Below are 25,165 nucleotides of genomic sequence, written 5' to 3'. Positions count from 1 at the left end.
TAGGCCGTATGTATATTTAATTGATAATGATGGTGAATACAGAGCATCCTCCCTTGGCAAAAAAACACTGGACAAGTGTCAGACATGAGTCAACTGCAAGAGGAGGCTTGAATCATAATGTATTTTGAAGAGTTTTGGTCAATAAGCCTTCAGAGAACAATCTTCCTCCAGTTTTACAGTGTCATTTTTGTGGAATTAAATGTGAACAGCTGAAAATTCCATGATTTTTAAAAACTCAGCTTTGATTCCAATGATTGATTGATCCAGGCTTCCAGGGACACCAAGCTATGTCAGTGCCCCAACAACATTGTGAGGCCATGCTGAGTGGCTAGTTCCCGTGAACTAGCTAATTAGGTGAATAAATAAATATACGAGTGGTGAAACCCTTAGGTAAAATCTACCTAAAATGGGGCCATTTTTTACCTGAGAGCTGCCTGTTAGACACTCAGGAAACCGATAAGCAAGACCCTTAGATGAGACACCTCAGCAGGTTTGGATTCAAATGACCATTTTACGGTGTGGTTTCTGAGCTGCGGTTACATGCTGTAACATGCATTCAGTTAGCATTAAAGTGCTATTATGACAGAAGATTTATTGCTCACCAAGTATCTATATGCTTCCCCACAATCCCAGCCCCTCTGTAGTTTGTTCTGTCCAACCACTGAGACAGAAGTGACATATGTCACTTCCAAGCTGAGGCATAGAAAAGCAGGTATGAATTCTCCATGTGTTCTCTTCCTCTACTGCCAGGATGGTGGAGGCCTAAGACTTCAGTGATACAGCTCCAAATGTCAGAGCCTCTATCAACCAGGGGTCTTGAGCAAGATTCCCTTGTCTCCACCTCCTGCCTCGGCCACATAATGAAAAGAATAAATTTTTGTTGTGTTAGGACAAGGTTCTGGGCTTAATTTGTTGCGGCAGCATAGTCTAGGCTAATACAACGGCTTTTCTAGATCTTTTTGTGAAAAAAGAAACTCCACCAGGAGAAAGGACGAGCAATCTGAGTTATGCAGTCCTTGAAGGAGCTACTCTTTGCATCACGTGCCCTAAAGTTGTTCCACCCCATCCGCTGTCATGTCCCTTCAGGGAATGGTGAAGGAGGAAGTGAGGAGGAGCTCTGGTCAGCTGGGGGTTGATGTATGACAGTTCCCTTCTGACGGTTTCTCTTCTTATTCACCAGCCTCCTCTTGGGATGTTAGGCTTGCTGAACATGCGGTACAAATCAGTGAAATTATTCATTGTGGTTTTCATCTGAGTGAGCTAGTTTCCGCTCCTAAGAAGGGTCTTAACAAAACAGGAAGTTTTTCTTGGATCTAGAAATGGAACTCTGCCTTCTGACATTAGTTTTTACCAACTTCTGCAAATCTCTATTTTCCTACTTCCCTGTCAGAGGGTGAGGCAAGTAGAAGAGACTAGATAAAACCAGAAAATGCTGATTTTAGTAGTAGAGTTAGGGCTGATTTGGAGGGGAGGAGGGGCAGGTAAAACGGCAGCCGGACCAGGCCAAACCACATCCCCTTTGTCTGACCACTTTGTCTCCTACCTCTTCTCCCACTTTGGCCTTGGTGAGAAGGCATGAAGGGCAGAGAACACTGTGGTAGTGGATAGCCACTCCTTGATAGTAACCCTTGACATAATCCCAGCTAATTGGACTCCACACGGCGGGAACACGTCTGTCTGGTTCTCAATACCTGCCACACAGAGGGCACCCGCGAGAACTTCAAGGAATACTTGCTTCTCATGACTGTCTTATAATATAATTAATTTCTATTTGATGGATGGACAAATGGAAACATTAAGAATTTGTTACTTGCTCAGGGTCACACAGGGGTCAATTAAGAGGTGGAACTAAAATCCAAGTCTCCCAAATTTCTATTTTCTTTCCACTATATGACAGGTTAGATTTCAAGTCCTCTCCCACCCCACCCCACACAATAATGCAGACCACTTATCATTACCACCATCATGTAATGTCAATTACCACCTCAACGTTTTATGTTATTTATGTCTACATTTGTATTAGGCATAATTTCTATTTGTATTTCTCTCATCATAATTTGTATTTCTCTCAGAAAAGACACCAAAATCCTAACATCATTATCACTGGGGGATGGAGTCTCAGGCTGCTAATTCTTCAGTTCTTACTATTTTGTATTTTCTATTTTTTTCCCCAAGAATAAGCATGTATTACCCATGCTATCCAAAAATAACAGAGGGAATAAAACTGCCTCTAGTTTTCAATGTTTTCTGCACATAGGGAATTCCATGGGCTTCTAGCTCAGCACTTTGAATTCGTATTAAGTAGGTTTGCAGTGGAAAACCACAGAAGGGGAATCATGGCAGAAATTGCTACTTGTCCTCCAGTCTGTAGTTCTTTTCTTATATAATAGAATTTCTAGCTAGACACATGGTCACCAAATTTCCCAGCCTCCCTTGCAGCTAGATGCAGCCTAAGTTGGGAGTAGATGTTGATGTATGCAACATCCAGATTGTTGCCCTTAAAGGAGAATGTCTTCACTTTCTCCCTTTCTGCTGGAATGTAGATGTGAGAGTTGGAGCTGCAGCGGCTATCTTGGGAGTCATGTACTGAGGAATGTAAATAGAAGCCATGTATTGAGGGTGGCAGCACAATGAGAAAAAGATACTCGGCCCCTGACACTGCTGAACAGCCACTGTATTTTGGCATCTCTTTGGTTGTTGAACATTTATCCTAAGCAATACCTCATCATCCTAAGTAATACCAGATCTAAACATATAGCAAAACAGTGCCTTGACTTCCTGATTCTGAAAATGAATGTGCCCTTTGTAAAGAATGTACAATTGAGTTACTCAAGCTTTTTGTTTATGGGCACAAGGACCCAATTCTACCTCAGTGATCAAGAGTGAGTCCTTATTCCAGAACATGTTATATAATAGGAATGGTGAAGACACTGTGGAAATTCATCTGGTATTTACAGCAGATCATGTGTACTTGGGTTCTGTTTCCAGCTTTCTGCCTGACACTGACCAACCCTCCTTTTGTCCCCCCCGTCCCTGAATTCAGAATTAGTGCCTATGGTGCCAAGGGTTTTGTGTGGGAGGGCTGCCCAAATGAGATTTCTTGCCTTCTAGCCTCTCAGGGAATGTGGTGAATTCAAGGCCACAACTGCAACTTACTACGAATTCAAACGAATTTCTGACAACTGTAATTACTCATTTATTAACATACAGGATAAGTTAAGATGACTACAGGTAAGCCATGGAGCAGCAACTTCTTAATAGAAATTCTGAACTTTTTGGATGGCTCTTTGGAACACAAAATTTGCTTACCTTCTGAGCTGAGTTGCTCATCGGCTAGGATCTAGCAAGAGACTCTAGTCCGTGATGTTCTTGGGTCACGCTGAGCCCCTTTATAATCTATAACCAGAACGCCCTAATTTAAAGAGAGGTTGCTGAACCCCCCCCAACCCAAGTTAATTAGCAGCTCTGGTCTACTCATGGAAGTTTGTAACCCATCCAGGCTCCTTCCAGATTAAAATATCCAATTAAATGCTGGATATATTTCATTGTTGTGTCTGAAAAATTCCATCACGACTTCCAAGGTTATTATCTGATACCATGGTTGAGGTACTAGATGTTATTTCATTTTCCCAATTTTTCAAATAAGGAATTCAAAAAGTCACACAGCAGCATCAGGATTTAAACCTTCCTCTGTTTGAGGCCAAAGCCCATTTTGTTTCCAACCCTCACTAAGCAGAGTTCAGAGGCTGGAACCGCCACCTGACAGCATTCTAGCCCCGTCAGCATCTTCACTGAGCAGCTTTGTATTTGCTGTAAACAGTCGTAAATTCCCGGAACCGTGGACACACCCATATAAAAACATTAATTACTAAAATGCCTCATAAAACCAAATGTAAATGAACAGTGAATTGAAGTCCCACTGGAATTCTGTCTCTGGATCCCCTCCACGAGCACAGATAACTGAGAACTGACAAGATTTAATTTTCCTTAAATTATATCTAGTCAGATCTCTCAAATCTGACCCCTTCTGTCATTTTGTAAAACTTTTTAATTATGACAATGATGATTGATGCTATGCTTTAAGCTGCTTTCCAAATTGAAACATATTTTGCTAAGGGAGAAACTGAGGCTTGTTTAAACAACAGAACTTCTCCCAGCCCCCCAAGTTTTGCTGAAACTGTTACAGAGGATACACATATGGACAACTCTGTTAGTGCTTATTCCTTCTAAAAGTTCCAGAAACCACAGCTTCTGGTGAAGTGTCCTGCTGGAACAGCAGGCTTTAAGAAAACAGCCAAAAAAATCCCACTGGGATGAAAGAGGCTCATTTGTTTTCAAGTTGTGGCCCTTCCACCCTCCAGAGGCCCCTCCCCCATGCCTGTGTCTGCGGCTTTGATTTATAATCTTTCACCCACACAAGCCTTGGCATTTGCTGGGATCCTACAATGAGGTTAAGGTGTAAACCTGGAGGAAGCTTTTAAGGACAAGAGCAAGTTGGGGGTGGGGGAAGGAGGGAGAGTTAGAGAGAGGAAAAGCAATTAGGAGACCAGATGCTTGGCATAAGTGAATGAGCACATATGTTGGGAAGGCCCAGCTGATTGAAGGGCTGCTGAATGTGGGTTTGGTGGCCAAGACCGTGCCTTTGGTTCTGCAGCACAGCTTCCAGTGGGAAAGCTCATTGCCCAATGCGCTGTGACCAGGACGGCCAGCATGTGAACACTCCTCCCCTTTTGTCAAAATTTCTTTTATATGCTTGCACAGCCAGATCTCAGTGTTCCCAGCTGTAAGGCCTGGGATTCCCAGTGCATCCCCTGGGGGGTAAATAATAGCAGCTGCAATCTTCTGCCAGAAAAGAACTTCCTGCCCCAGCTTGGAGTTTCAGTGGATGCTGAGTGCAAGTTTTTCTGAAACACAAAATATGCTACCCCATCGGCCAACCTTTGAAAACTGCAAGGTGCCAAGCAAACGAGAACCATCACGGTTCTAATAAGTATCATTATGGCAGGGCTAGATAGGTGGGCTTTCTTGAAAAGGAGGAAGCCTCAGAACTCATGGATCAGTAGTGCCTGCAGGGAGTTGTGAGATTCTCTTTGCACTTCCCAAGACTGCGTACCTCAAACACTTTGGAAAGTGTTTCTGTTGCAGCATTGAGGCCATGGGTTCTAGAGGCTGACTCAGGTTAGAAGTCTGGCTCTGACACTAACTGTCCAGGTAACCTAGTACAATTTTCTCCTCTGGAAAATGGGGATGATACCTCTACCTTACTGGATTGTGGTTGTGAGAGTTGTAAATAATGTATGTAAAATGCTTAACATAGTGTCCAAGCATATAATTGAGGCTCAATAAATGGTTAGCTGGAGCTGTTCATAAGAAAAGTAATCTGGTTTAGCACTGAGGCAGTGGAAGAGAAAGAGAAACAGCAGTGACATGTCTAATATAAGACACTTAAGAAAAGATAAGCATGAGGATATTTATTTTATACAGGACCAACCCAAGACTCCAGAGAGACTTGGGGAGTCAGAAGCACCCAATATTTTCTTCAGGTAACTGGGTTCTTGGGGAGCCCAGGAGGTAGAGATGTTAAGCACCAAAGTCCATTCTGTCAATGCAGAAAAAGAACTATAGATGGTCTCCTACAATATCTGGAGAGAAGGTAATTCTTGGACTGTGTCAGAGGAAATAAATTTTATCTTGTGTAGCCTAAACAATGGTAGAATTAGGTGAGAATGGATGAGAATTCTGGAACCTACTACTTTCATTGATTTGTAAATCCTGATTTACATGGGTTCCATAAAGTCAATCATGCTGCTTTCACATTTGTACACTGATAACACAAACACTGTCCACAGCCCGTTCAGGAACACACTAATTCAGAAAAAGGCACTTGGAGCCTCTGGCTTAAAATACAGAAGTTTGAATCCAAATCTTTAAATTTTTAGACTAATTATTCTATCATTCTGCATCTTCTATATTTTCTAAGATCTACCATATAACCATTTACCTTGAACATGAAAACAAGACAAATATTTCTCAACAGTGTGCAATGATAGGCACTGTGAAGAATGCAAAGGAATTAAACATGCTACCAGACTTCAGAATTGGCATGAACTGACCAGAGATTATAATCATACCTAGGCTTGTATTCTTTATTTTTTTGAGCCACTCTTTAACATTCTTCACACTTCCCAACTAACAGATTATGACTGAGTTAAGAGTGATTGCTGTCTTCAAGCATGTTTAATATTGACTGGATCTATATATATATGTAAAAAATAGCTAGCAACTATTGAGCTCCTACTAAGTGCAGGGCATCCATATTATATGTATCAATTCATTTAGTCCTCAGAAGAACCCTATATGGTTCTTATGATCATTATCCTCATTTTAAAGATGAGGAAATTGAAGCCTAGAGATTAAGGAACTAGTGCAAGGTAACAGCCTAGTGAGTTTCGTGGCTAGGAAATAACGTCTAGGTGCAGAGACGGGTAAGTCTCTTTGGATGCCAGGAAAAGAAGCAAGATCAATCACACTGGGAAGGTGGACTGAAATTTACATTTTATCCTCTTCCAGCTAAGGGCCCAATAAGGAAAAGCTATGCTTTCATCACTTACAAATAATGCAGTAGAGGGCGCCAAATATACAAGCTGTAACTTTAAAATTGTTTGGATAATGCAGTTCCCACAGTACTACAAGATATATAATCAGTAATGGATTCAAGCCAAAAGGCCCTCCCAAAGAGTATGACGCAGTTTGATAATTAAGAAGCTGTATTTTTATCCCCTCAATTAAAAAAAAGAAGAACCTCATGCTTTACATTGAGCAATTCATAATTTGTCTCTACTTGATACTGATTGTTATTCAAAGTGCCTTTCAGCTAGCTGTTTAATTTCTCTTTGCTCTACCTGTTGGGTGGAGAAGGGAAAGGATAGAGTAATCTGAGTGGAAATAAATTTTTAAAAATTGCACAGAGATATATTTTATCATTTAAATTTTATTTAGCAAAGTAAAACATGCGTATGTTTAAGAAAAAGAAAACCTATACCCAAGAGCTTAAAACGAAAAGGAACAAGATTCCACCCTTAAACTCGAGTCAACATCTTGAATAGAAACATAAACATATCAAACTGACACTATTTGTTTTCCTCTACGAAAAGTGAGTTAACAGAATATCCATCTAAGTCACAAAGACAGTTTACAAAATAACTTGTATTGCTCTTGTGACAGTGGAAAACAATCATCATTGCAGAACATTTTAAAAATACACATGAGGAAATTAACATTTTGATGCATATCCATACAGGCACATCATTTTTTTTAACGAAAATGAGATTACAGTGTACATGTGATTTCACTAAACCATACGTGATGCTCATCTTTCCATGTCATTAAATATCCTTCCATTTCACTTTTGGTTTGTTTTTATTTTAGTAGTATGATTCACATAAAAGTTAAATGTTCTAAAGTTTAAAGAACCTCCAGCTCTTGCAGCAGTGTTGGGATCAGGTAATTTCAGTCAACAGTGGGAATTGTGTGTGAAGGTATCCTTCAGTCTCATACGGGCCACTGAGAACAGTTAGTGTTTGAAGGGGCAGAGTTTAAGAGTCCTGCAGGGATTGCAGAAATCAACCGAAACTTAGTTAACAACACAGCCTGGAAGGGAAAAGTTCTAATTATTCCTCAACATGTCAAGACTCAGTGGATGGTGAATGCGCCAGTCACAAGTCTGGAGTTTGTCCATTTTTTGGTGGGAGATAATCTCTTTTGTATGTTTATAATTCCCTTATAAATTATCATAAGCACAACTACGACAGTCATTAATGCAACTAAAAAAAAAAAATCCAGCATCTCTCTCCCTTTTTGTAAGTCCTGCCCCTGTCTCGCCATCTGCATCCCGCTCGGAACCATAAGGGGCAAGCATTCAGAAGCTCGATGGCCTGCTGTCAGGCAGCAGTCTAAAATGTACCAGGGAAGGGCCGGCCCGTGGCTTAGCGGTTAAGTGCGTGCTCCGCTGCTGGCAGCCCAGGGTTCGGATCCCGGGCGCGCACTGACGCACCGCTTCTCCGGCCATGCTGAGGCCGCGTCCCACATACAGCAACTAGAAGGACGTGCAGCTATGACATACAACTATCCACTGGGGCTTTGGGAGAAAAATAAATAAATAAATAATTAAAACGCACCAGGGAAGAAGCTAGTCTACCTCTTCCTTCATCTCCATTTCCCCTGTGAAATGAAAACACAATGATGCTACAAGCACACCAAATCTAGGCCGGGGATGTCATCTCCTCTCGGCATCCAGGACAATGGACACACCGGTCGCTACCAGCGTTTCCAGAAGATGGCGGCTGCGCTACGCTGAGTCTGGGTAGAGTGCGTCCCGGCCGGGGCAAGTTGGAAGTGGCATTACGGAGACTTTCTGGAGGGACTGAGGAGCAGAGGAGATCAAACAGAGAAAGGTAATTAAAGACGACTCTGAATACGAGAGCTAACGCCGGTGGCCACACACAGCGCTGGCGGAAGTTGGCCCGGCTGGGGCGTCGGGAACCGCCCCGCCGAGGAGGAAGTGCGTTTCTCGGCTCCTCCGAGATGACGCGGCCCAGGGCGCAGGGCCTGGCGACGAGAAGGGGGGCGGCCGCGCGTCTTTGCCGGCCCGTCTCTCCCTCCCTTGACGCCGCTGTACTCCTGGCCGAGGGCAGGCCGGCCGCCTGGGCGCTCGCGGCTTCCGGCCTCTGCAAAGGGGAAAGCCGCTTTGCGGCGCCCACAGCGGATCAGGCGCGGGCGGATTTCGCCCGCCGGCCCTCCCTCAGCCGCGAGGGCGGCACCCTTTGTGACGCAGGAAGCGGCGCCGCCCTTCACCGCGGGGGCCAGCCGGCTGCCCTGACTCGCTGGGGCCGACGGCCAGGCCACGAGTTTGCGTCTTCTGTGCAGCCACCCAAAGCTCGCTCTGCCAGACGGGCAGCAACTCTTTGGACGCCTCAGTGTAGCTGGCGAGAGCAAAATACCACCCCACCACGAGAGAGGAGCGAGACCTCATGAAGACGGTCCTTGTCAAGTGTAAAGTGGCTGGCGGGCCCTTAAGGGGATCTGGGGTGGGTCCATAGTTATAAGCCAGTTATGGACATTCAAAGGGGCTATTTTCAAAGAAGGTCGGTAGGTACAGAACCTCTCTCTCCTCTTGATGAGTCAGACTCTTTGAAGAGGGCTGAAGTTCTTTCTCTTAGTGTTTCTTAACTAAAGCAAAACTCCTCACCGTGGCTTCTCACCTCAGCCACTTTTAAGTGAGCTAGTTTCTCCAAGGTAAGTTGAGAAGGGGTCATTCTAGCTAGAAGCTAGAATAACACATCTTACCCCCCCCCCCCCCGCCCCGCCCCGAACAGGGTGCTGAAATACCATCAGTTACAGCCTCATTACTTAGCCTTCTCAAAGAATCTTAACACCAGGAGTGCGCAGAAAGAATTTAGAGTTGTGTGTGCACTATATAATACACATTTAAAACAATCAGAAGGGATTCATAGGCTTTATGGGGCTGTCAAAAGGTTTACAGCACAAAACTAGTTAAGAATCTCTGCCTATGGGGGTGGGGTGGGGGATGGGGAAGCAACTCCAGAAGTAACTCCTGTTAAGGTCATTTAAGCTTATTTTCTGGGAGCTTCAACCAAAGCTTATTGTCTTGGCCAGTAGAGAGTGTCTTGGGGAAAGGTACGCTCCTATCAGCAGCAGTCCCACTTCAAAGGACTACTCCAGAAATCAGGCTGACATGTTGCCTTTCCCTGTTTTCTGTTAGGAATCAGATGTTGGTTCTTCATGGCAAATAATTTGGTTCCATGAAACTATCAGAAAAGGAAGGATTCTGATCAATCACTATCTTTTTTTGTGTGTGTGAGGAAGATTAGCCCTGAGCTAACATCTGTTGCCAATCCTCCTTTTTTTTTGCTGAAGAAGACTGGCCTTGGGCTACCATCTGTGCCCATCTTCCTCCACTTTATATAGGACGCCACCACAGCATGGCTTTGACAAGCAGTGCGTCCTGCACCCCAGGGATCAAAACCCCGGCCACCGCAGGGGTGAGGCGGGCCCACTTAACCACTAGGCCACCAGGCCAGCCCCTCAATCACTATCTTAATCCCTACTTTGGTGGTGTTTTAAAGCTGTATTCCTTATGTACAAAGAATCAGGTTTTTGCCCCTGGATTTATTTCCCAGTTATGGCTGGGTTCACAGGATACTAATGTTAACTTGTTAAAAAAAAAATATATATGTATTTTTAAAAAGCCTATCACCAAATGGTCATTTGGGTAGCAGTATCAGTTTATGTTGAACACACTATGCAGACAGGTAACTTTCCCTTTAGATAAAAATTTTCTTGATGTTAATTCCTTTGTTATTTTAACTTACTTGGCCAGGTGAATCCCCTCCCTCCACAACTAATTTTTTTTTTTTTTTTAAAGATTTTATTTATTTATTTTTCCCCCCAAAGCCCCAGTAGATAGTTGTGTGTCATAGCTGCACATCCTTCTAGTTGCTGTATGTGGGACGCGGCCTCAGCATGGCCGGAGAAGCAGTGTGCCGGTGGGAGCCCGGGATCCGAACTCGGGTCGCCAGCAGTGGAGCGCGCTCACTTAACCACCAAGCCACGGGGCCGGCCCATCCACAACTAATTTTTGAAAGTGGCATTTTCTTATTATTCTCTGACCTCCTACAATTAAAGATCTTTTATATATCAAGGTACCTTTCATCATGTAGTTTTCCTGTTCAACAGGAATAGAGAGGAGAGGGACTATCAAATCTCAGATGTGATGCATTTCTTCTGTGTGCAGCTCAAAATAGCAGTGTTCTCTCCCTTCTTTCCCTGTAGGATTGCACTGTAAATTCATAGCTACCTAAAAAAAAAAAAAATCCATGACTGCTCAAATACGCTCCTCTTTTCAAAGTTCATGCTATCCCTATAATATCTGCATTCCTAAAAGCTTGTTAAAATATTGATCTGGGTTTCATAAAACATCCCATAAATGAGGAGCCTAACATTCTGGTATCATTTCTCACAATCCTATTTAAATGGAGTCCATCTCTTCACCACAGTTTAAAAATCTCAAAAAAGGAACATTCCTTTTGTTTAGTTACCTTTACAAAATATAGGACTGATTTGATATTGACTTGGAAGGTTTGTCAAGAATCTGTACTCTAAACAGGCACCACAGGTAAATTCTGATGCAGGTTGACCCAGGATCAACATTTCAAGAACTACTGGCTTAGAGGCAAATACATCACCCTTACTTGGAAATCATTTCTTTGGCTGGTCCCAGCTTATCCTGGCAACTTTTAGATTTTATAGAATCAGATGGAAAATATCTATGGAGGCATGACAGCCACCAAACTGAGTAATTTGTGCAAGAGTGCAAATTTGCTCTGGAATTCTTCAAGTTTTATGGTATTATAAAGAAGGAACACAGCCAAAGGAAATGTTCTGGATGGAAATTGTGGCCTTGCTATAGAAAAACCTGTTCTACAAATGCTTTATGTTATTTATTCAAGATGTTAAGGTTCAGAGATAACTCCCAAGTTTATCAAACCAGTTTTTCACCCCCACCTATATATGATTAAAATATACTTTATTTCCTTGGTTAATGGTGAGTAAGGGCCTAGGTTGAGGGAAAGTGCTGGAGTTAGCAAATTGAGCCTTTGCAGACCCAGGACCTGAATCGAGATGTAAAAAAAAAACACCTCATACTGCAGTTACACCTTGCCAAATACCTAGTAAAATTAGTTGACTAAATCCAGTGAGACGCACCCCAAAGATGTTAGACGGATGCTATGTTTCATCTATAGCTGTGCCCCTCTGTTGACAGGCAGCTACAGGGTTCTTATTACTATCAGTCCCACATGCAGTGGAACCTTGCGTCAAGGATCAGTGCCGCATGATAAAAGAACACAGAATTTGATCATATTTGCTACTTCCTCAACAAGTATAAGAATATACTTACTAAGTTTGTATATTGCCTACAACTGCTCAATTGTTCTGCATAAGAAAGAAGACTTAGAGGAAATTTTCAGAAAGACTGGGCAGCTGAAAGTGAGAAACAAAAGCTCAGGAGAAACAATACTGTACTATACACTTTAAAATTTGTTAAAAGGATAGATTTCATGTTATATGTTTCTTTTACCACAATTAAAAAAAACACTTAGGAGAAAACTGCATGGGATTTTGTGAACAAAATAGGGTATTTTTGCAATTTAAACTCCTACTCAGTCTCTCCTGTGAAATTGTTAGTAAAACATACATTACTTATTAATGCTTCATGAAGTAAATTCTCTTTTTGGGAAATGTTAAGTACACAGCCCTGTTTTAAATTTTGGCATGAGTCAAAGGCTCTCCAAGGAGGGCAGCTATGTATGGGATATACATGCACTGATGACCAATTTTTAAGTCCAATATAGCTTTGATAATTGCTTTATAAAATGCTTACACCTCACTGAAGAGGCTATCATTTTAAAAGAAAGCTTGACAATGTTTATTATGTCTGATTAACTTTATTAGTAGTCTGTCAAGTAATAAAAAGTATTCATAGTAATTTGTGATTCCCTTGCATTAAAACTTTAACTTAGTAGTGCCATCTTTGAAGGTTAAGTTTTCCCAGTGAGGAAGCAAATAATCTCTTTCCATTTACTAATGTCACTTATCCCATTACTTTTTTTTTGACTACTGAGCATGCTAACAGGCCTTGACTCACAATTTACTTAACCTATTAGTTTCTGTTTCTCTTTAAGATAAGGGTATTGCCAACATGATACTTCAGAGAATGTTGTACAACCAACTACTGTAGTCATGCACCGCATGATGATGTTTGACCACATATACGACAGTGGTCCCATAAGATTAGTACCATATAGCCTATGTGTCTAGTAGGCTATACCATCTAGGTTTGTCTAAGTACACTCTCATGTCACACAACGAAATCACCTAATGAACGACACACTTCTCAGAACATATTCCTGTTGTTAAGCTATGCTTGACTGTACCTAGCACTCAGTAGGTTAACAGTGAGATTAAGTAAAACTCCTACTAGAGAAGTGTGCACTAAATCAAAGTTAACATGTCTATATTTGCTAGTTGCTGTGATATCTTGTTTTCTTCCTATATGTCACTAAGATATGGGGTATAAAGGCTTATACTAATAGTTTAAATATATCAAAAACATTTTTACATGTTATTATAAATTCATTTTAATGATGGCATATTATTCCATCTACTGGGTGTGACATGGTGTATGTAGTGCGCGACCGGGATCCGAACCCGGGCCGCCAGCAGCGGAGCGCATGCACTTAACCGCTAAGCCACGGGGCCGGCCCTCACTAGACAATTCTTAATATTTGTATTCTGACCTCCTGGCTAAGCTGGCTTCCCACTTTTCTATGTTCTGACTGACCCCTTGATGACCAGCAGGCTCTCTGGCTTACTAGTTCCATTTGAGCATTATTTGTTTTTAGAAAAGTCTTACATTCAAAATATGTCCTTTTGGGGCCAGCCCCGTGGCATAGCAGTTAAGTGCGTGCGCTCTGCTGCTGGCGGCCTGGGTTTGGATCCCAGGTGCGCACTGATGCACCACTTGTCAGGCCATGCTGTGGTGGCGTCCCACAAAAATTGGAGGAAGATGGGCACAGATGTTAGCCCAGGGCAGTCTTCCTCGGCAAAAAGAGGAGGATTGGTATGGATGTTAGCTCAGGGCTGACCTTCCTCACATACACAAAAAAATTTCCTTTAATTGCTCTAGTCCAGGAATCCACCAATTTTTTTCTGTATAGGGTCACAGAAGGCCCCCACCACACCCCAGTAGCCCTTTAAAAATGTAAAAAACATTCTTTTATTTTTTCCCCCAAAGCCCCAGTAGATAGTTGTATGTCATAGTTGCACATCCTTCTAGTTGCTGTACGTGGGACGCGGCCTCAGCGTGGCCGGAGAAGCGGTGTGTCAGTGCGTGCCCGGGATCCGAACCCGGGCCGCCAGCAGCGGAGTGCGCGCACTTAACCGCTAAGCCACAGGGCCAGCCCTGAAAAACATTCTTAACTCCTAGGCTATAAAAACAGTGGCTGTGCTTGCTGTAGTTTGCCCATTCCTATTCTGGTCCTTAACGGGAAAAAGGGTAAATAAAGCTCAACTTCATGCATGCATGTATGATCACAGTAACTTTGAAAGTGCTGGCTGGATATTTAATTCAACTTGGTCTTCACCATAATGCTTTCTGGAATATCAAATTATCACTGAGTGCTTCTCTTTGGCCAATTAATACAGCAAGTATTAAAATATCCTCACGCTATGCCCTGGGGGAAGAGAAACTCAATGATTATAAAGTAAAAAATTAATGAAACTGAGACTTAAGTTTATTGCAACACAAGTACAACAATCATACACTTATGTGTATAATTTTATAGTTTTACATGTGACCTCTTACATCTCAAATAGCTCCTAAAACTTGACACTATAATTCTAGTAGCTAACATAATGGAAATTACTGGTCTTTTATGAAAGTAATTCTCATAGATTTAAAAATAACACTTGGAAAAAAAACCCATTGAGGTTAAGTTTCTCAAACAGCTTCTTGTTTACTTCGTTAATCTACTTATAGAGTGAGCTACATGTCCAAATAACCTATGCTGTTTCCACCTACCTACCCTAGTCCTCATTTACTCATGTTTTGTGGAACAGTATCAGTTTAGGATATTGTATTCAGTTCTAGGGGCGCTGAGGAAAAAAGAGCAGTCTAAAAATGTAATAAACTGCCCCAATATCACCGTGGCTATTTATGTATTTATTTATTTTAATAATTTTATTTATTTATTTATTCCCCCAAAGCCCCAGTAGATAGTTGTATGTCATAGTTGCACATCCTTCTAGTTGCTGTACGTGGGACGCGGCATCAGCATGGCCGGAGAAGCGGTGCGTCCGTGCGCACCGGGATCCGAACCCCGGCCGTCAGTAGCGGAGCTCGCGCACTTAACTGCTAAGCCACGGGGCCGGCCCCAAGAAAATAATTCTAATGGCTGTATTTATGGACTTATTCTAATTTAAACAGATTCTGTTGGAAACCTTTTACACATTTGTCTACTTCTAAGACTGACTTGTCACAATTAAAATGAGAATTGAGATACATGAATGATTCCCAAATAATAATCCAAAGGGAATTCTGGATAATTTTTTTATTATTCCACAGCAAAACTTGCCACAGAATAAGAACAATGTGGCAAGTTTTTCAAAAAGACAATTTAATTTCTTACATTATGAGACTCTGTCCTTATTTGCTGTTAATAACCATTTTAAAGATTTTATTTATTCAGTTTTTCCCCCCAAAGCCCCAGTAGATAGTTGTACGTCACAGGTTCACATCCTTCTAGTTGCTGTACGTGGGACCCGGCCTCGCGTTGGAGAGAGAAGCGGTGCCTCGGGGCGCTCCCGGGATCCGAACCCGGGCCGCCAGCATCAGAGCGCGCGCACTTAACCGCTAAGCCACGGGGCCGGCCCTTAATAACCATTTTAAAACCAAGTGCTGGATATAGTGTTGCTATTTAGAGACCTAAAACTGGCAACTATATTGGTTTCCATATTTCTTACATTTGATTCATTCAAGAAATCCCATGAGCCAGCCCTGATGGTCTAGTGTTTAAGGTTTGGCGCTCTCACTGCTTTGGCGGCCTGGGTTCGTTTCCCAGTCGCAGAACCACACCACTGGTCTGTCAGGTGCCATGCTGTGGCAGTGGCTCACACAGAAGAACTGGAAGGACTTACAACTAGGATATACAACCATGTACTGGGGATTTGGGGAGAAGAAGAAGGAAAAAAAAGATTAGCAACAGATGTTAGCTTAGGGTGACTCCTTACTTGCACGCACACACACACACACACACAAATCCAAAAGTCTGGGAACCAATGGATTTGATTACCTCTGAAGCCCAGCCAACTCTTTCTTTGTAGCCGGCCTCTCACATATACTGGATTGCTACATTCTACCAAAAAACCCACAAGAGTTTCACAATTATTTTGCTTTGTTAATTCACATCCTACAGATTTATACGGACAGAGTTTGATTTGTCCTCAATCCTTAAATTGTCCTATCTTCAACAATGGCTCTGTATCCCAGGGATACAGAATGTGAGCCTCTCTCATCTTAACTGTTCTGTTATATATAAAGACTCCTGTGAGACACAAGACCTAGATTATGAGGCAGAAATCCTTGATATAGAAGGAACAAATCTAACCTGCTCGTTGGGAAGCTGTCTAGTGGCTGACTGCTACTAATATATGAAGGAGTTACCAATGCACCTTGAAAAAGACTGTTTATTATGATTAAGTCCCCTTCATGCGTAGTAACAACAGAAGCAAGGAAGGAAATAAGTTCTGCCAGTGAGAGGGAGAGGCCGCAAAAGGGATGAATAATCAAACTCTAAATAATGAAACTACTTTCAAATTCATAGCTTTAAGTCCAAATAGCCTGTGATGTCACAACTCCTCTTACTTCCTCAGTCTAAAGAGGGCCAAAACCCTACATTTACCTTCACTTGAACATTCGAGAGCTCCAAGCTTTAAAAAGTTCGCTGCTCTGGCTGTAATTACTGAATTCTAAAAATACCAAATTTTATGATCCTTATGAAGATATCCTTTTCACTGAGAATTCTTTTCCAAAGAATTAAAACTCCATATATGAATGCTTAACTATCCTCTTCCCATCTTCCCAAGCTTTACCCCATGATTTGATTTTATAATCTGGTTCCTTTATTTTACTTGGCTAATTCATATTTTAGAATGATTATATTTTAATTTTCACACAAATGACAGTTATTTCATAAAAATGCATGGCAAGGAAAAACTGTTCCAGTTTATTTACAAATGGAAAATGTATTCCAGGGAATAGATGACTTGTTTCACTGTTTTAGAAATGAAAGACATAACCTAAGGATTTTTTTGGGGGGGAATGCAGGATGGCAAGGGCTGGTAAGGGGGAAAAGTCTATGCATAGAAAACCAAGCAGCTGCTTCTCTTCTACAAATAACTGATTTTACTAAGCACGTGTACAGACAACTTAGCCATGCATTTAAAGAGTTTAATCTTTAAGAAAGAAAAAAAATCTATTACACTTTCATCTAGGCTTCCAATTAAACTACTCTGAGTTTAGTCCTTATCCTTTGAACACAATTTGATAATTCCCATTTAGCTGATAGAAAAAAGGCAGAGATACACAGAAATAGCTGTATGTAACAGCTATTAAAGTCTCATGATCATTTTGATTTTCATGACATAAACTTCACTCTACTACTTTCAATGTTTTCTGTTTTGTTTTTAATTTCAGAAAAGACTATTTAGACCTAAAGCTATGAATTAGGAAGTAATGTACCACTTAAGGGTAACTTAAGGTCAGTTTACTCTGTAGCTTGGCCAAAGTTTAAGAAAGTCTTAATTTCCCTCTCAATTTAACTATGCTAATCCCTGGTCATCTTTAAACAGGGTGAGGCTTCCATAATACCAAATTTGATTTGTCGGTTATAAATAAAACTCATTCTTGCCTCCAGAGGTAAGGATAACAAATTTAGAATACTTTGATACACATGTATTTGTAGAAGGGTACACACTGTACACACTGTTACATTATCTACAGAAATTGCCAAGTTGTTGATCAAGAGGGAAGGCTGTAGAGTATAGGGGTACAAAAAAGGGGGAGGGCAGTAAGAATGGGAACCAAAAATTAGGTGCCTACTCTGTTAATGATCACCCAGGAGAGCAAGACACAGGATATATGAACTATTGAAAACAAAAATGAACAACTTATTGAAGTAAGCATTGATTAAGTGGTTGGACTCATAAAAATGAAGGGAAAAAGAAAATATGATCAAATTTGATCACACCTAGGAAAATAAAGTACTTAAATTTGGGTTATCTTGATGGGTATCAATTTCCTCATTTGTAAAAAGAGGATTAAATTAAAAGTAAGTCTCTTCTATCAGTAAAAACTAATTTCTGTAAGATACACCATAAAGGCCGAGAGAATTCAAGTTCAGCTGACCTACATTAAGTATTAATGGTATTCATTCTTAACTGGTTCTGACCTTTAGCTATCCGTACACATTTGAAAATTATAAATTTGGTATCTAAAATGTTACAGTCCCTCGGGGGCTAGCCCCCTGGTGTAGTGGTTAAATTCGGCACACTCCGCTTCAGTTGCCCAGGTTCGTGGGTTCGGATCCCAGGTGCAGACCTATACCACTCGTCAGCCATGCTGTGGCAGCTCCCCACATACAAAATAGAGGAAGAATGGCACAGATGTTAGCTCAGGGTGAATCTTCCTCAAGGAAAAAAAAAAAAAAAAAAGATTGGCAAGAGATGTTACCTCAGGGTGAATCTTCCTCAGCAAAAAAAAAGTTACAGTCCCTAAAAAAACCAGTGTTAAGCACACACAATACAAATACAAAGCATACACAAACCAGACACTTAATATAAAAGCACTATAAGTCAAGCTTTGTTTTTCAAAATGTTTAACTGCAGGAGCCTGGGAAGGCTCATTCTTTAAAAGGTAGCACAAGAACAACCTTCAGAAAAAAGGAGTAAGCTATAAAATGACCAATATTTAGCCCACCTAGTACCATATTTGGTGACATGTTACATGCTGAAACAAGGGCTTAGACATCTTTTCACTAAAAAAAAAAAAAAACTTAGGTTTTCTATTTCACTCAGGCTTCTTTTATAAAGTAGAAAAACTACCATGTTAGTACCAATAGGGTTGATAAAATAATTCCTGGGAGATGGAGATAAGAGGTTTTGTATTTTAAAGCACTAAATAAAACATTTATTTTTACTATATCTTATAGTTGATAGAAGTGGTCAAAATATATAATATGGAAATTTGCCCAGGCAAGAAATATTAATTCTAAAAAACTAACCATGTACAGAATTATATATATATAAAGACAATGACAGCATACTATTTTTCCTCTTCAAATTTAATGTCATATGGGCCGGCCCTGTGGCTTGGTGGTTAAGTGCGCGCGCTGCAATGCTGGTGGCCCGGGTTCGGATCCCGGGTGCGCATCGAGGCACCACTTCTCCGTCCATCCTGAGGCCGAGTCCCACATACAGCAACTAGAAGGATGTGCAGCTACGACACACAACTATCCACTGGGGCTTTGGGGGGAAAAATTAAATAAATAAAATCTTTAAAAAAAAAAAATTTAATGTCATAACTTAATTGAGTGTTATTATATAAGTGCCTTCTGCTTTTTTTTTTTTTTTTTTTAAAGATTTTATTTATTTTATTTTTCCCCCCAAAGCCCCAGTGGATAGTTGTGTGTCGTAGCTGCACATCCTTCTAGTTGCTGTATGTGGGACTCGGCCTCAGGATGGACGGAGAAGTGGTGCCTCGATGCGCAACCGGGATCCGAACCCGGGCCACCAGCATTGCAGCGCGCGCACTTAACCACCAAGCCACAGGGCCGGCCCCCTTCTGCTTTCTAATGGGTGTGCTCCCAGATCAATAAATGGATGAGATATGAATAACCAGTTAAGTTCTTCTGAAATACACACTGTAAAATGGTGAGAACATGAAAGTCACCTGGAAATCACAATCAGAACTGTCTATATATGACTATTGTCAAGTCACAATCACTACAACTTTCTTACAGCAATTTTATATGGCCACATAGCATTCAGTTTAACACTAATGTCCTGGCCATATAAAGGTGAAATATACATACTACAACAATTTGATTGTTATGATTTCTGATTGCCAAATGTGCGTATGTTGTCCTAAAGTCATAAAAAAATGCATTTTGCATGGACATAATGAATTTAAGATGTACAGACATGAACAAAAATGCTAACCTGAAATCTGAAGCATTTTAATAAAAGTATTTTTTGGCATAGACTTTTAATAAGGAAATCAAGTGTCAAGATCTATTTTCTTTTAAAGATTTTATTTATTTATTTTTTCCCCCCAAAGCCCCAGTAGATAGTTGTATGTCATAGGTGCACATCCTTTCTAGCTGCTGTATGTGGGACTCGGCCTCAGGATGGCCAGAGAAGTGGTGCCTCAGTGCGCGCCCGGGATCTGAACCCGGGCCACCAGCAGCAGAGCGCGCGCATTTAACCGCCAAGCCACGGGGCCGGCCCTCAAGATCTATTTCCTGATGCAGTAGCAAAATTACAAGTTCTGGCTTTTGCTATATAGGTATAGACATAGATTGCCTGTGCTACATGGATTCTCAGCATAAAACTTAAAATGTCAGAACTCTCTTAAATCCATGTTTATTAATAGCAATGGCTATCAATTGTTCATCTCATGCTGCCAGGCAGTAAGCTACACATTTGTGTAATTAAATAATTTACAGATGAAACAGATGAACTAAGTCTATCAAGATGATGTAGGTTGTAACACGTGAGCGTAACCGGGAAAGGAAAAGCCTGACACTAAAGCTCATGCTTGCTCTCTCATTCTCACTCTTATTATGTACAACCAGGAAGGAAAAAATGTAAGAAATCAAGTACTTTTTCTAACCATAATCCCACCTAAAGCTGAGATAAGGAACATAAGGAATGAGATCTATAACCTAGTACACAACAGACTCTTTATTAATTGTTCAATTTTCAATTTGGAGTTAGTTAGCAATATCTGGGTTCCAGGCCTACTGTTGAGACTTACTAGTCATTTCCCTCTTTGAGACTATTTCCTCAAAATAAAAGAGAAAAAAAAAGAAGAAAGAATAAGGAATGGCTTCAGCTCCACTGGCAAAAGGACTCTAAATTTAAAAAATAATGAAATTATCTGGTCCCAATCTACTTTTTTCCAGTCTCACCTCTCAATGTACTTCATGCAAGCCTAGTCAAACTGGTTTCTTATATTTAAAACACCTTTTCTCTATTCCTGTTCTATGCCTTTGCACATGAAGCCATGCTGACTGCAAATACACTGTGTTTCATTGCCCCCAATCCCTCACTATTGAAACCCACAAATATTTTGCCTCCTAGTTCAAAAATTCCATTTCCTCTGTGAAACACATTACTGGTGAACTGGGATTCCTGGCTGAACGCTTATCTTACTTCCCTTAATGGCTTAATCCCAAACTAGATTATAAACTAATAGAGTAGGGTGTAGTCCTATCCTGCACAATGATGGTACAAATATTTAAGAGGAACATGATGGACAGAAAACAGATTTGAGGGCTAACGACGCTGGCAAAATATGTGTTAAAAAAAAGTGGGGGAAAAAACATCACCAATGTTTTGTAACATGATGGTATAGAATCAACCAGAGTATTTTGCATCTGATTATATATTCATCTGACTTGCTATTATTACCTATCATAAACACGTTATGGCAAAATATTCAGACACTTGGCTTCAAAGCAGATTCTCTTATTTGCGCAACAAAACGGTCTATTATATCGTAGGAACTTTGCACTTTAGCTACAAAGATAAACGAGACACTGCCTATCAACATGTCACAGATTAACAGAATAAAGGAACATGAAGGTGACAACAGTGTGACAGGTACAGAAGAGAACGGCTCATTTTCTGGAGATAAAAATAATTGAGGGCCGGCCCCGTAGCTTGGCGGTTAAGTGCGTGCGCTCTGCTGCTGGCGGCCCGGGTTCGGATCCCGGGATCGCACCGACGCACCGCTTCTCCGGCCGTGCTGAGGCCGCGTCCCACGTACAGCAACTGGAAGGATGTGCAGCTGTGACAGACAACTATCTACTGGGGCGTTGGGGGGAAAATAAATAAATAAAATCTTTAAAAAAAAAAAAAAATAAAATAATTGAGAGTTTTATCACAAATCAGTAATTGCTCCTGGAGCTTTTATTTCTCATTTAATCCCTAATACCACTATGATGTAGTAGTAAATATTTTACCTATTGTATGGATTATGAAACTGAGGCCCAGAAAGCAAACTACCTCAAGTCTCACTAAAAGTGGAAGAGCAGATATTCAAACTTTGGTCATTTTTACTTCAGTAGTGTCCATGAGGCTCATCAGCAGGGGCCAGATGAAGAATCTTGCATGTCATAGAGTATTTGGACTTGATCCTCAAATCTCTGGTGAACTGAGTGTTTTTTTTAAAAAATAGATTGTTTTGGAAAGATGTCTGATTATATGAAGTAGAACCATTAACCAAAATAGGAAATACAAGAAGAAAAGTTGAGATCAGTTTTGAATTTGTTAGTTTAAAGTACCTATGGGACATGTGAGATATTTAGTAGTTCCATTTGAGTTCAGCGATTATAAATTCTGCTGTCATAAATAGGTAAAGGTGTGGGAATTGATTAATACCATTGGTGAAAAGGTGGCAAGGGACATAATACTGGGAAATGCCAACAGGTAAGAAGCAGAAGAAAGCAACTAATGAAAACAGGAAGGATAAAAGTAGCAACTAGCAAAGGGTATTAGCGTATAAACCAACGAGTTTTAAGAAGGTATATTCTAAGGAATCAAATGCTATAGGTTATACAAGACACCCACACCTGGAGCACGTAATACAGAACTTTCACAAAATGTTATAAATGCAAATAATTGCATATAGTCTTTTCTCATTCCTCAGGAATATGAGTTTGTGGAGAAAGGGAACTAGTTAATTTTCTAAAGGATTCTTAATCATTCATTTGATGTATCCTCTTATCCTTTTTACTCCTATAAGCCCTTTTAACTGGCTACAAAGCGAGAGCCTGGGAATAAAGATACAGTAGCCACAGAATGTCTCACGTAGATGTGGTCAGATAAGTTGTGTTTAGGACAGAAGAGATGCCTAGACTACCATACTATTGTTATCATATAAAGCTGAGAATAGTGAATATTTTTGCTGCCTTTTCAAGTTTCAACTACAGAATGAGAAAAAAATAATTGGGCATTTCTTGCTTATCCAAAATAAGTTTTCTTCAGGAACGAACTGTCACCTTAGTATAGCCTTCCATCATGAAAAACTCAAATACTAGGGATAAGACTAAACTGGAGGAATAGGTTCTCTCTTTACCTAACGACGTTAAAGTTTATTTGAGGGGCCAGCCCCGTGGCGTAGCGGTTAAGTGCGCGTGCTCCGCTGCTGGCGGCCCGGGTTCCGATCCTGGGCACGCACCGACGCACTGCTTGTCAGGCCAGGCTGTGGCAGCGTCCCACATCAAGTAGAAGAAGATAGGCACACATGTTAGCCCAGGGCCAGTCTTCCTCAGCAAAAGGAGGACTGGCATGGATGTTAGCTCAGGGCTGATCTTCCTCACACACACACAAAATAATAAAATGAAAATAAAAAAAATAAAGTTTATTAGAAAGACAATAGGAATCAGGCATTGGGCATAATGTGTAAGTATGTGATATGTGCAAATAGGCCACAGAGTGAATTCATTTTTATATGCAAAAAGGAGAGGTTTATAAATTCCTAGTAAGAGTTTAGTTGCTGAGTTCTCACCTAGCTATAATGACAATTCAAGTGTTTAACAAATCAGAGGCAATTTCCCCAAATTTACAGTTTGACCATTTCATGTGCTCACCAAGCATTCGTGTTACTTTGCCCCTTAGGAATCAAGTCATTGGTGGTAGAAGCAACCTGGTTTGAGAGGGTTAAGTGGTGCAAAGTTTTCACAATTTTCAGAATTGATTTATTTTATTTTACTTTCTAAGGAAGGCGGAAACCTAAAGTAGGTGAAGAACAACTGAAAACCTCAGGTTTAAAAACAAACTAATATCCTAAAATAAAACAGAAAACTTGGCTCAAAAAAATTTCCACTCATCAGAGAATCGTTTAGATTTTTCCTTAAAAAAGTATTTTACCACACTACCTAACAATTTTGTGCATTATAGAATAATCTAACAGTACAAGGTATTCCTTAGGATAGTTATGAATAAAATAATTATATTTTATTATTATTCTTACTATGGCTAACCAGACTCTGGTAAATAAGTACTGGCATATAAGATAGCTATCTAAAAAAAACAAATGGAATAAGTTCTGTCTCCTAGATATAAAATGTGGACATGTCAGCTTTCTTGCTAGATTTGTCTCCTATTAAGATTAAATCTACTCAGCTTTGACTTTCATCTTTGAGGACTACCAAATCTCAAAACAATTATTTTTCTTAAAAGTCAGTTCCATCTTATCTGTATACCCAGGCAACAAGCATGGATCTTTCTGTAGCATTTTATGTACCTCCTTTATTCTATTACTTCTAATCTTGCTTAGGCTCTTCTTACTTCAGCTACATTAAGGGCTCTAAGAGTCAGTTCCGTTCCCCCAGGTTGAAGGCAGATAAGATATAAAACAAGTCCTACTATACACTTCACTGTCCTGTGTCTCAGCTTAAAACTGAGCCTTCATTTGGACAGTGTAACAAGGGCAAGGAATATGAATTTGGTAAGGTCAGAGAGACAGCTGTTGAAATCACTGCTCTGCCATCTTGGATAAGATGATCACTTAACTGAGATAAAATATATACAATAGTATCAAACATGTTTCAGGGCACTCAGAGAACATTCCTTTTTTGAAGTGAGGGGAGTCACCAGCAGTTGAGGATTTTGAGTCTGTCTGAAATCAAAACTTTCCAATTATTCCCTTTCACTATACTAGTAGCAATGGCCTGGCGTGGCTAATTTTTTTTTTTTAAAAACTCTTGTTTTTCCTAAGTCCTTAATTCCAACTGTTATTCCCTCACTTATTAGCCAGTGATATTCCCTTTCTTTGATGTTAACTGTCGGCAACACACCAAGCTATATATAAAGAAATGGAAGAGGCATTAAAATTGAACTAAGTTTAAAAAGGTTGAATAAAGGTTGGAAGAAATTAGCAAGTAAATATTTAGATAGCTATAAATGCTTCAAAAATTCTAATTACTGAGTAGTTTACCTTGTCAACCTAACTGAAAACATAAGGGCTAGGAATTATGTTTTGTATGTCTTAAATAGGGTAGGAATGCAAATTATTTAATTCAAATTAGAGCTGGAGTTCCAATCTGTCCCAGGAACAAAGCAACTGGAGGGGAAAAACCAGAATATAGTTTTAAATTCGAGACACAAGTATCAATATACGTTGGGAGGGGCACTTTGAAAATAGATACTTTTGAAAATGAGGAACATTAAAGTGATATAATCTCTAGGAAAGATTTCTATATAATTTAATTTGATTTAAGCTAAAGTTGTATGAAACACCATT

General features: G+C 40.4%; 1 protein-coding gene across 10 annotated transcripts in view; it reads right to left on the bottom strand.

Moving 5' to 3' along the window:
• The window catches only part of LOC147918156 (uncharacterized), a 98,974-nt gene that overhangs the window by 68,104 nt on the left and 5,705 nt on the right, over positions 1–25,165 (bottom strand). For 4 of the 10 annotated variants that reach the window (XR_015554736.1, XR_015554730.1, XR_015554713.1 and 1 more), the window contains exons 2-3: positions 10,726–10,876; positions 6,972–8,422 (exon numbers count right to left, since the gene is read on the bottom strand). The exons of 1 other annotated variant lie outside the window; for it this stretch is intronic. The gene's annotated coding sequence lies outside the window, so the exon portion shown is untranslated. Of the gene's footprint in view, positions 1–6,971; positions 8,423–10,725; positions 10,877–25,165 lie in introns of those variants that run through there. 5 more of the 10 variants (XR_015554729.1, XR_015554734.1, XR_015554725.1 and 2 more) reach the window with 5 other exon arrangements.

This window comes from Ceratotherium simum, chromosome 1 (assembly GCF_057802395.1).
Source record: "Ceratotherium simum simum isolate JZ-2026a chromosome 1, ASM5780239v1, whole genome shotgun sequence".
In the NCBI taxonomy this organism is placed as follows: Eukaryota; Metazoa; Chordata; class Mammalia; order Perissodactyla; family Rhinocerotidae; genus Ceratotherium; species Ceratotherium simum.
This window is presented reverse-complemented; position numbering and strand designations above follow the sequence as displayed.